The sequence below is a fragment of the Balaenoptera musculus genome, chromosome 17 (assembly GCF_009873245.2).
Source record: "Balaenoptera musculus isolate JJ_BM4_2016_0621 chromosome 17, mBalMus1.pri.v3, whole genome shotgun sequence".
In the NCBI taxonomy this organism is placed as follows: Eukaryota; Metazoa; Chordata; class Mammalia; order Artiodactyla; family Balaenopteridae; genus Balaenoptera; species Balaenoptera musculus.
In genome coordinates, this window is record NC_045801.1 from 25,441,114 (window position 1) to 25,454,915 (window position 13,802).

A 13,802-nucleotide genomic window follows, 5' to 3' on the forward strand; every position below is an offset into this window, starting at 1 on the left:
GTGGCAAAGGTCAATGCTGTGTACTTTATAAGATGTGTGTTATTTACAATGACGTATCTCACACTAAGACATAAGTATCTTATACTAAGATAAGCATGAAGCAAATTCATTGTAAAGTATGGGAGAAACACATTGTATTAATCTTTTATTGAGATAGAAATCTTTTTTGTGTCATAGCAGTTACCTATAATTGTCAGCAAAATGTGGTAATTATCTCCTGCTCTATAAGATGTCTACTTTGCTAAGCTTAACTCATTTTCATTATTGAATTACCTGAAGTTTCACAGAGGTCATCACATATCTCCTTGCTTTTCTTAACCAATCTACCAGACTTTTATCTATTCTTTCTCTCCCTAAAAAAATCGAATTTATTTTGTAAGGAAAACATAATTACTTTCTTTGCTATTTTTATCAAATAGCTGATTGAGGACATTAATTTTTGATCTGTTGGTTTATATCCATTTTAAGGTACCCTGTAAAAATCCAAGCATTTTCAACCATCTCCCACAATTATATTTTACATTGTGGCCCAGTTCACTCACACACACACACACACACACACACACACACAGAGACACACACATACATACATACAATGCTACAAAATAATTTTCCCTTACTACATGAATGCAATTCTCTGTTTTTGATTCTAACTTGTTGTAATCTATTTTTAAACTACTGATCATGCCTCACTAAATCAATTTTATGAGGCACTACAGGTTATAACCATACATTTTGACAAATACTGTTGGAAGATTTGCTTACATAGATTACCATGTCAGAACTCTTTTGGGAAGACAGTTACTGGCATAAACCACAGGCACGGAGCTCTCTTAGTTGGTATAAACCCAAATTAACCAAGATACTTAACCCCTCAATATCTATGATTTTCTTCAAAACTCATTGCTCATGTTTTTCTTTATGTTTGATAATTTAAAAGCAATCATTGGGGAGGGTTCAAGATGGTGATACTGGAAGATCCTGAACTCAACTCTTCCCACAGATACAACAAATATACAACTACATATGGGATAATTCCCTCTGAAAGGGGACTGAAAACACAACAGAATCTCCACAACAAAGGGTGAAAGGACAGCCACAAAGGGTAAATGGACAGTTAGGAGAAACAGAGATGCAGTCATGCCAAGGAAAAAAACCACACCCCAGCCACAGCGATTCACAGTCTGGAAGGATCACAAGGTATGGATATTTTCCTTGAGAAGCAAGAGATTTGAACTTCACGTCAGGCACTCCAACTCTTAGATCCTTCACAGGAAAGATGAGCCCCTAAAACACATGTCTTTGAAAACCAATGGGTAATACATCCAGGAAAACTGTAGAACTACAGGGAATGGAAAACTCACTCTTAAAGGGGTCACATGCAGACTCAGTCAACCTGAAAACCAGCACAAAATCACCAGATTGAAAAGTGATTTCAATCACTTGAAAAGGTCAAAGGTAAAGGGGACTCCCTTACTGATCTTAAAGTGTCTGCTGGAGAGGCAGGAACCAGTTGAGATGCTCTCTGGGGACTAAGACACTGGTGGGAGCCAGTTTTGAAATCTCAGGGTACCTTGCTAATACCATCTCTGGAAAGCACCATTTACGAAATCTCCATCTAACCTGTTACTGCCAGGGGATGTGCCCTACAAAAAGCTCCACCTACTCCTGTGCCACAGAACCAGCTGGGATGTGACTCTGCCCAGCGTCCAGCAGCTACCATGACCAGGCCCTGCAGCCAGCCATGATAGAGGCCAGCCCTGCCCACCAGCACACTGCAGCAGCAGCTGCAGCCCCTCCACAGCAGGAGGATGCATGCAGTCCACATAGGGGACACCCCTTGAGTGCCTGGCACTTCTGAGCCCTACAAAACATCTCCTACATAAGGTCACACCTCCAAGACTGGGAGAGGTAGCTGATTTACCTAATACATAGAGACAAATACAGAGAATTAGGCAAAATGAGGAGACAGAGGAATATGTTCCAAGTGAAAGAACAAGACAATGCCTCAGAAAACAAAATAAAGCAGAGTTAAACAATCTACTTTATAAAGAGTTCAAAGTAATAGTCATAAATATTCTCACTGAACACAGGAGAAGAATGGACAGACACAGTGAGAACTTCAACAAAGAGACAAAATATGAGGAAATACCAAACAGAAGTTATAACTGAACTGAAAAATACACTATAGGGGTTCAAAAAACAAGTTGGATGAGGTAGAAGAATGAATAAGCAAGCTGGAAGACAAGCCAATGGAACTCACCCAGACAGAGCAGCAAAATGAATAAAGAATTTAAAAAACTGAATACATCTTAAGAAACCTTTGGGACAAGATCAACAGGAATAACATTTGTGTTATAGTGGTCCCAGAAGGAAGAGAAAGAAAAAATGAGAAAAATTATTGAAGAAATAATGGCTGAAAATTTTCATAATCTGGAGAGGAAACAGACATCAAGGTCCAGAAAGCACAGAGAATTCTGAGTTAGATGGACCCAAAGAGACACATAACAAGACACATTATAATTAAAAATGGTAAAAGTCAAGGGCAAAGAGAGAATACTAAAAGCAGCAAGAGAAAAACAACCTGTTACGTGTAAGGGAAACCCCATAAGGCTATCAGCAGTTTTTTGTTTTGTTTTGTTTTGTTTTGTTTTGTTCAGCAGAGATCTTACAGGCCAAAAGGAGTGGCATGACATATTTAAAGTGCTGAAAGGAAAAAACAACCAACCAAGAATTTTGCAATAACATACCCAGGAAGGTTATCATTCAGAATTGAAAGAGAGATTAAGAGTTTCCCAGGGAAGCATAAGCTAAAGAACTTCACCACCACTAAACTGGCCCTGAGAGAAATGTTAAAGGACCTTCTTTAGACTGAAAATAAATGCCAGTAATTTAATACTAATAAAACAAAGTAAAAATCCACTGGAAAAGGTAAATATATAGCAAAGGTAGTATACCAATTACTTATAAAGCAAGCATGAGGATTAAAAGACAAAAGTAGTAAAATTAACTAAAATTACAATAGTTAAGGGATACATAAAAAGATGTAAAGTGTGTCATCAAAAGTATAAAACACTTGGGGAAGTGAAAATATACAGCTTTGGAATGTGTTCAAATTTAAGTTCCTAACAACTTAAGACAAACTGCTATTTAATTAGAATGTAGTATGTGAGCCTTATGATAATCACAAGGAAAAAACATTAAGTACACAAAAAAATGAACAGAAATTTAAAAATAATGCTAAAGAAAACAACCAAAACCCAAGGAAAAGAGAGAGGAAGAAAAGAACAGAGAAAAACTACAGAAACCAGAAAACAGTTACCAAAGTGGCAATATGTACATACCTATCGATAATTACTTTAAATGTAAATGGATGAAATTTTCCAATGAAAAGACCTAGGGAGAATAAATGGATTAAAAAAAAAAAAAAAGACCCATCTGTATGCTGCCTACAAGTGACTCACTTCAGGAGTAAGTACACACACAAACTAAAGGTGAAGGGATGGAAAAAGATATTCCATGCAAATGGAAATGAAAAGAAAGCTGATATGATACTCATATCACAAAAAGTAAACTTTAAAATAAAGATGATAGTAAAAGACAAGGGCATTACATAATGATAACAGAGCCGGTCCACCAAGAAGATATAACATTTATAAATGTATATGTACCTAACATAACACCAAGATATATAAAGCAAATATTAACAGACTTAAAAGGAGAAATTGAAAGCAATACAATAATAGTAAGGGACTTGAACACCCCAGTTACATCAATGGATAGATCATCCTGGCAGACAATCAATAAGGAAACAATAGACCTAAACAACACCTTACACCAAATTAAGTCCTTAATAGGTATATAGAACAGTCCATCCAAAATCAGCAGAATACAAATTCTTATCAAGTGCACATGGAACATTCTCCAGGATAGTTCACATGTTAAGGGCCCAAAACAAGTCACAATACATTCAAGAAGATTGAAATCATATCAAGCATCTTTTCTTATCACAATGGCAAGAAAATGGAAATCAATCACAAGAAAAAAAAGTGGGAAAAAAAGACAAAAACATGGAGATTAAGCAACATGCTACTGAATAACCAATGGGTCATGGAAGAAATCAAAAAACATCTAGAGACAAATGAGAACGTAAATACAACATATCAAAATCTATCAGATACAGCAAAAGAGGTTCTGAGAAAGAACCTACCACAAACAATTATACACCAACAAATTGAACAACCTAAAGAAATAGATAAATTCATAGGAACACACAATTTTCCAGGAATGAATCATGAAGAAATAGAAAATTTGAATAGACTGATTACTAATAAGGAGATTGAAGTAGTAATCTGATACCTTCCAACAAACAAAAGCCCAGGACCAGGTGGCTTCACTAATGAATTCTACAAAACATTCAAAAATTTAATACCTATGCGTGTCAAACTTTCACAAAAAATTAAAGAGGAAGGAAGCCTTCCAAACACATTCAAAGACATTTTATGAAGCTAGCATTACCCTGATATGAAAGCCAGGGCAAGGACACCACACACACATGCACGTGCGTGCGCACACACACACACACACACAATTAAATTACGAGCCAATATCACTGATGAACACAGATTCAAAAATTCTCAACAAAATATTAGCAAACCTAATCCAACAATACATTGAAAGGATCATATACCACAATCAAGTTGGATTTTTCCAGAGATGCAGGGATGGTTCAACATCTGCAAGTCAGTTAACATAATGCATCACATTAACAAATTGGAGGATAAAAATCATATGATTATCTCAATAGATGGAGAAAAAGCTTTTGACAATTTGACATACATTTATTATAAGAAAAACTCTCAACAAAGGGGATGTAGAGGGAACTTACCTCAACATAATTAAGGCCATATGTGAAAATCCCACAGGTAATATCATGTTCAACAGTGAAAAGCTGAAAGCTTTTCCTCTAAATCAGGAACAAGACAAGGATGTCCACTCTCACCACTTTTATTCAACATAGTATTAGAAGTCCTAGCCACAGCGACTAGGCAAGGAAAAGAAATAAAAGCCACCCACTTGGAAAGGCAGAAGTAAAACTGTCACTATTTGCAGATGACTTGATGCTGTATATAGAAAACCCTAAAGACTCCACCAAAAAAAACAAAAACGAAAAAACAATAGAACTAATAAATTAATTGGGGAGAGTCAAAGGATACAAAATCAATATACAAAAATCTGCTCTGTTTTTATACACTAATAACAGGCTATTAGAAAGAGAAATTAAGAAAATAATCCCATTTATAATGACATCAAAAATAATAGAATACCTAGAAATACATTTAACCAAGGCAGTGAAAGACCTAAATACTGAAAACTATAAGACACTGATGAAAGAAATGGAACAAGATACAAAAAAGGAAAGATACTTCATGCTCATGGATTCGAAGAATTAATATTATTAAAATGTCCATACTACCCCAAAGCAATCTACAGATTCAGTACAATCCTTATAAATGCCAATGACATAATTCACAGAACTAAAATAAATACATTTACCCATGAACATCGTAGGGGTTAGGGGTGCAAGCCTACTGCACAAATGAATATCTGCATATAACTTTATAGTCAGCCCTCTGTACCATGGTTTCTTTTCCACAGATTCAACCAACTACAGATCATGTAGTACTATAGTACATATTTATTGAAAAAAAATCCACGTATAAGAGGACCTGCACAGTTCAAACCCATGAAGGGCCAGCTGTAATTCTAAAATCTGTATGGAACCACAAAAGACCTCAAATAGCCAAAACAATTTTGAGAAAGAAGTATTAACTGGAGGTATCACATTCTCTGTTTTCAAACTATAATGCAAATCTACAACAATCAAAACAGTGTGGCACTGACACAGAAACAGATGCATAGATCAATGGAATGGAATTAAGAGCCCAGAAATAAACCCACACATATATGGACAACTAATCTAGGACAAGGGAGCAAAGAACATACGATGGAGAAAGGACAAGCTCTTCAATAAATGGTGTTGGGAAAATTGGACAGACACATACAGAGAATGAAAGTAGACCACTATCTTACAGCATACACAAAAATTAACTTAAAATGGATTAAAGACATGAATGTATGACCTGAAGCCATAAAATTCCTAGAATAAAACATGTGCAATTGACATTGACATTGGTGTTTGTGGATCTGACTCCATATGCAAGGGAAACAAATGCAAAAATAAACAACTGGGACAACATGAAACTAAAAAGCTTCTACACAGCTAAGGAGACTGTTATCAAAATGAAAAGGCAACCTACTGAATGGAAGAAGATATTTGCAAATAAAGAGTTAATATCCAAAATATATAAAGAACTCATACAACTGAACAATAAAAAATAACATTAAAAAAATGGGCAGAGGATCTGAATGGACATTTTTCCAAAGAATACTTATAAATGGCCAGTAGGCACATGAAAAGATATTTAACATCACTGACTATCAGGGAAATGCAAATAAAAAACACAATGATGTCTTACTGCATACCTGTTAGAATGGCTGCTGTCAAAAAGACAAGGAATAATAAATGTTGAAGAAGATGTGGAAACAAGTGAACCCTCATATACTTTTGGTAGGACTGTAAATTCACGTAGGCACTGTGGAAAACAGAATAGAGGTTCCTCAAAAAATTAAGAAGGGAACTACCATACGACCCAGCTATCCCACTTCTGGGTATTTATCCAAAGAACACAAAAACACTAATTTGAGAACATATATGCACCTCTATGTTCATTGTAGCATTATTTACAAAAGCCAAGATATAGAATCAACCTAAGTGACCATCAATTGATGAATGGATAAATAAGTTCTGGTACACACACACACACACACACACACACACACACACACACACACACAATGAAATACTACTCAGCCATGAAAAAAGGTGAAATCTTGCAATTTGCAACAACATGGATGGACTTTGAGGGTATTATGCTAAGTGAAATAAGTCAGATGGAGAAAGACAAACATTGTATGGTTTTATTCATATGTGGAATCTAAAAAACAAATAACAATAACAAGCAAACAAAATGACATAAAAACAAGCTCATAAATACAGAGAACAGATTAGTGGTTACCAGAGGAGAAGGGGGTTGGAGGGGTGAGTGAAATGGGTGAAGATTTGAAACTGGATATTATTGGATGGAACTGGTTTCAAATCTGGAGTATCCTCTTACTAGTTACATACAGTTTTAGGCAGGGATTTTTCTTAAGTCCTCTGAACCACAGTTTTTCATCTATTAAAGTTTCATCTATTAAAGACAATAATACTATATCATAAAGTTGTTTTACTCATTAGATAAGAAAATGTGAAATGTCTAATTCAAAGATGACTTTAAATGACATCTATTATTATTGCCAAATGTTGCCATCTCAAGTAATATGCTTCTGTTTATTCTCCTTAGTTATTTGTCAGATTTAACTTATTTATTGATGCAGAAAAAATCACTGCATTATATTTTCTTCCATATTTGATTATGTGTTTGAATAATGTAAAGGTGACTGTGTTTAATACTAAAATATTAAACATTAAATTATAGTCATTTTCACTAATCAGTTTACAAACATTTCCATTAAGCTTACTAAAAATATGACTAAGCATTACAATCTAAAGAAATATATGTTTTTTAAGTTTACCCTTTCCATTAGCCTCTCTAAGGGAATATTTCTTTTAATTGTAACATTTCAGTGATGAATAGAACCGAGAGATTCTTCAAAATAAGTTAAAATATTAGAACTGCTACTTTAACCTGGTCATTGAATTAATTGTTCTTCTTGAATTAAGATATGCATTTAACATTAGCATTTGTGGTAAATAAATACATTTCTGCTTTGAGCTTTTCCCTAATTTCTATGAGGTTGATCTTCCTCAGTTAGGTGGTCTAGTGCACTTGTCTTTAATAGGACATGTGTAGACCCCTGGGGTATACAAACAATTCCCAAGTTGTACATGGGGCACCTGGACACCATTTTCAGATATTCCATTTTCTAACATTGTCTTGCCTGAAGAAGCACCTCTGTTTGTTCTCTTTTATCACTTTCCCTTTTGTGGTTGTCTTTACTTTCAGAACAATGATGTATATTACTTTTCTAGCTGAAATATTAATATTTTACATTGCTTGAGTGTAAATAAAACTCTGGATATCCAGAGAGGAAATTCCAGATGCATAGCTCCTGAAGGAGAGTCCTTGAGAACAAAGCAAAAGCTAGATTCAATAAGAAATATTTGAAGGAGACAATACCTTATTTTATCCAAAAAACAAATTTATCGAAAAGCACATCTCTTTCTATATATATGTATGTACGTATGTATCTACCTACCTATCTTATCTATCATCCATCCGTCCATCCATCCACCTATTTTATATCATTTATCTGTATCTCTGTCTATCCTAGAACTAAAATTCACATTACAGAGAGGTATATTATAGACTAATTTGAATTGAAACACAAAGTCTAACTTTTTGAACAGAAGAAATTTCCTATTTGTCTGATTGATTTTACAGTTTTTCAATTTATAATACACAGTAGACATTTTCTAGAAGTTAAATGAACTAATAATACAAATTTTTAAGGAAACTAATTTATTTGTAAAATTGTAGTGTTACAGAAATTGGATACTTTGAAACTATTCACACTTAGAATTTTTAAAAAAAATAGACAAATCTATTTAAAATTGTAGGAAATGGTAGTTTTCAAAATTTTGAGCTATCTGCACAAAATTGTTTGAAGGCTATCTAGACCAGCATTCTCCAATAAAAATATAATGTGAGCTACATATATAATTTAAAATTTTCTAGAAGTTACATTTGTTAAAGATGAAATTAAGAGACTGTCATACAGAGTGAAGTAGGTCAGATAGAGAAAAACAAATACCATATGCTAACACATATATATGGAATCTAAAAAAAAAAAAATTGTTCTGAAGAACCTAGAGGCAGGACAAGAATAAAGACGCAGATGTAGAGAATGGACTTGAGGACACAGGGAGGGGGAAAGGTAAGCTAGGACGAAGTGAGAGAGTGGCATGGACATATATACACTACCAAATGTAAAATAGATAGCATATGGGAAGCAGCCAAATAGCACAGGGAGATCAGCTTTGTGCTTTGTGTCCACCTAGAGGGGTGGGATAAGGAGGGTGGGAGGGAAATGCAAGAGAGAGGAGATATGGGGATATATGTATATGTATAGCTGATTCACTTTGTTATAAAGCAGAAACTAACACACCATTTTAAAGCAATTATATTCCAATAAAGATGTTAAAAAAAGATGAAATTAATTTTAATGTTTTATTTTATTTAACCCCAGCATTATAATTTCAACATGTAATCAGCATAAAATTATTAATGCAATAATTTACCATCATTTTTTCATTCCAAATCTTTGAGATCCAGAATGTGTTTAATGCTTGTAGGACATCTCAATTCAGATGAGCACTTTTCAAGTGTTCAATAGCCACATGTTGCTGATGACTACCATATTGTTGCATGGAAAATATTGACTATTTCCATAACCAAAGAGAATTTGACTGCTCTGCTTCAGAGAATATGAGAGGTGATGGTGGTTGGTCTTCATGAGAAAAAAATGTCAGTAATTTGCAGTGCAACCTAACAACAAACAGCAGAGTATAGAATGGTTGGCTCAGAGCTAAGAGATCGTAAATAATTAGCACAGAACTGTTTTCCATTGATATGGGAAAGTGTAAGGTGGAACTAGTTTAGGAAAAAAAAAAAAAAACAAACCTGACAGTTCAGTTTGGGACTTGTTACATTTACGGTATCTATTCGAATGGATATCAGGTTGGAAATAAAATCTGGAGATCCAAAAGATAGGGATGGAGATATAAATTTGCAAGCTATCAGTTTATAGATGTTATTTGAAGCCAGGAGGCTAAATAGGACCACAAAGTAAGACTTAGGAAGAAAGTCAAAGTTAGAATAAATAGTAGATAAATAACAGGTAAAGTCTAATAAGTAGGGTACCTAATTAAAAATATATTTGTATATCTGTGTATTTTTTCTTATGTTATATTTAAATGTAATTGAAGAACATCCATTCCCAGCCCAAGATCCAAATATACATAGAAGAATCACAGAATAAATACCTCAGATGTATTTGTAATATTTTTGAAATATAAATACATATTATTGGTATTAAAAACACAAAATATATTTGTAATGCTAATGTACTCATACTAACTTTGGCTGTTTGGTTTTTTTCTTAGTTGAAAATAAATGAACAACTCTCCTCATGTGAGGGTCCCATAATTTTCCTTCATATTAAAATGTACTCTTCATATTCAGGGTTGGGAACCACTGATTAAAATAAAGTATGATAATCAGCATCACTCAAGTGTATTAACCTTTAAAAAATAAAAATAAAAAACGCCATACTGTTTCCACAGCAGCTGCACCATTTACATTCCCACCAAGAGTGTTAAGAGGGTTCCCTTTTCTACACATCCTCACCAACATTTGTTACTTGTATTCTTTTTGTTGATAGCCATTCTGACAGGTGTGATGTGATATCTCATTGTGGTTTTGATTTTCATTTCCCTGATGATTAGTGGTGTTGAACATCTTTTCATGTGCCTCTTGGCCGTCTGTATTTCCTCTTTGGGAAAATGTATATTCAGTTCTTCTGCCCATTTTTTAATCGGGTTGTTTGTTTTTTGATGTTGAGTTGTATGAGCTGTTTATGTATGTTGGATATTAACCCCTTATCGGTCATATCATTTTCAAATATCTTCTCCCATTCTGTAGGTTGTCTTTTTGTTTTATCGATGGTTTCCTTTGCTGTGCAAAAGCTTTTAAGTTTAATTAGGTCCCATTTATTTATTTTTGCTTTTGTTTCCTTTGCTTTAGGAGATGGATGAAAAAATAATATTGCTGCAATTTATGTCAAAGAGTGTTCTGCCTGTGTTTTCCTCTAGGAGTTTTATAATAGCCAGTCGTACATTTAGGTCTTTAATTCATTTTGTGCTTAGCTTTGTATATGGTGTTAGAGAAAGTTCTAATTTCATTCTTTTCCATGTAACTGTCCAGTTTTCCCAGCACCACTTATTGAGGAGACTGTCTTTTCTCTATTATACATTCTTGCCCCATTTGTTGTAGATTAATTGATGATGTGTGTGGGTTTATTTCTGGGCTCTCTACTATGTTCCATTGATCTATGTGTCTGTTTTTCTGCAAGTACCATACTGTTTGATTACTGTAGCTTTGTAGTACAGTGTGAAGTCAGGGAGCCTAATTCCGCCAGCTCTGTTCTTCTTTTTCAAGATTGTTTTGACTATTTGAGGTATTTTATGTTTCCATACAAATTTTGAAATTATTTATTCTAGTTCTGTGAAAAATGCCATTGGTATTTTGATAGGAATTGCATTGAATCTGCATAGATTGCCTTGGGTAGTACACCATATGACCCAACAATTCTACTCCTGGGTATATATCTGAAAAAAACAAAAACACTAATTAGAAAAGATACATGCCCCTCAGTGTTCATAGCAGCATTATTTACAGTTGCCAAGGTGTGGAAGCAACCTAAATGTCCATAAACATATGAGTAGAAAAAGAAGATGTGGGGTCTGTGTATACATACATATATATATACACACATGTATGTGTGTATATATACATATATATATATGTATATATACACACACACACACAATAGAATACTACTCAGCCATGAAAGGAATGAAATTTTGCCATTTGCAGCAACATGGATGGACTTGGAGGGCATTATGCTAAGTGAAATATGTCAGACAAAGACAAATACTGTATATCACTTATACGTGGAATATAAAAAATACAACAAACTAGTGAATCAAACAAAATGAAACTGACTCACAGATATAGAGAGTACAAACTAGTAGTTACCAGTAGGGAGAGGGAAGTGGGGAGGGGCAATAGAGGGGTAGGGGAAAAAAGGGTTATTATGGGATCATATGAAGTCATCTTTGTGAAACTTTTGAAAATTGTAAAGCACTATAGAATTTAAAGAATCTTTTATTCAATAATGTTTTTAAAAAGGAAAGAAAGAAAAGAAAAAGAAAAATCATATAAAGGAACATGGCAGGCTTTGTCTTATATTGTGTACAGTTCTTCTTACCACATCATTAAGTTTGCCTTATTTCAATTAGGCATAACTCCTGACTGTTGCAGGAAAACTAAATATTCCTAAACTGATATTCTAGGACTCAGCATAAAGTCACTCTTAATGTTAGTCCCTTAAATCACCTGTAATAATAATTAGGCTTTGGTTTTTATCTTGAGACTCAATGCCTACTTTAACTTTTGGTCCTGGCAATTGGAAATATGTCTTGTTTTATGTTCATGTGTCTGTTTTATTATTTTCAGTTTGCTAGGCTGAGCTTGTTCCTCATTATTCCTAGTCTGCTTTTAGGAACTGGAGTCCTGTTGCTGATCCACAGTCTCCTGTCTGGAGCTCTGCAACCCAACAGAATTGCTTCTTTGAACAAATTAGCTAATTGCCTACTTCTGGCACCTTCATCATTCTGTTTTACCCCATGAACCAACATTTTCCACATGGTGGTCTTCTTTTTCATTGCCATCTACTTAGTACCATAGCTCTAATATATGTCTTCCCAGAGACCATCACATTTCTACTGGGAGATGCTTGTTTATTCATTTATTCATTCAAATAAAGGCTTATTGACTACTAAATACTGGGTACAGTTCTTGATGACAAAGATTCAAAGTTGAACAAAACATGATAAAACTCTCTCATGGCATTTATCAGGTTTGCCAAAAATTGCCTTCAGTTTTTTAGGTAAAATAAAGGAAACATTTTTCATTTTCACCAGGAACTTTATTGAACAACGTATTCAGCCTCTTGTTCCACTACCTTCTGCCATTTTTCAGACAACTTTATAATTCCATCTTCCCAAAACTTGTTATCTTTTTGAGCAAAGAATTGTTCTAGGTGCCTTTTACAGTCTTCCAGGGAATTGAAATTTTTTCCATTAAGAGAATTTTGTAAAGACTGAAATAAATGGAAATCTGAAGGTGCAATGTCTGGTGAATATGACAGATGAATCAGAACTTCCCAGCCAAGCTGTGTAACAGTTTTTGCCTGGTCATCAAAGAAATATGCGGTCTTGTGTTATCCTGATGGAAGATTATGCATTTTCTGTTGACTAATTCTGCACGCTCTTCGTCGAGTGCTGCTTTCAGTTGGTCTAATTGGGAGAAGTTCTTGTTGGAATTAATCGTTTGGCTTTCCAGAAGGAGCTCATAATAAAGGACTCCCTTCCAAGCCCACCGTATACACAACATCACCTTCTTTGGATGAAGACAGGCCTTTAGTATGGTTGGTGGTGGTTCATTTCGCTTGCCCCATGATCTCTTCCATTCCACATTGTTGTACAGTATCCATTTTTCATCGCTGGCACAATTTGTTTTAAAATGGACCGTTTTCATTACATTTCAGTAGAGAATAGCATGCAGAAATATGGTCAAGAAGGTTTTTTTTGGTTAACATATGTGGAATCCAAACATCAAACCGATGAACATAACCAAGCTGTTGCAAATGATTTTCACCCCTTGATTTGGATAATTTTATTATGTCAGCTATCTCTTGCATGGTATAATGTTGGTCATTCTCAATTATTGTTTCGATTTGATCTCTATCAACTTCAGCTGGTCTACCTGACCATGGAGCATTATCCAACAAGTAACCTCCAGCACGAAACTTCACAAACCACTTTTGACATGTTC

The 13,802-nt window shown here is 34.5% G+C and overlaps 1 protein-coding gene across 3 annotated transcripts in view; it reads left to right on the forward strand.

The window, feature by feature from the left end:
* The window catches only part of CSMD3 (CUB and Sushi multiple domains 3), a 1,196,954-nt gene that overhangs the window by 546,511 nt on the left and 636,641 nt on the right, over positions 1-13,802 (forward strand). The gene's annotated exons all lie outside the window — the stretch shown is intronic.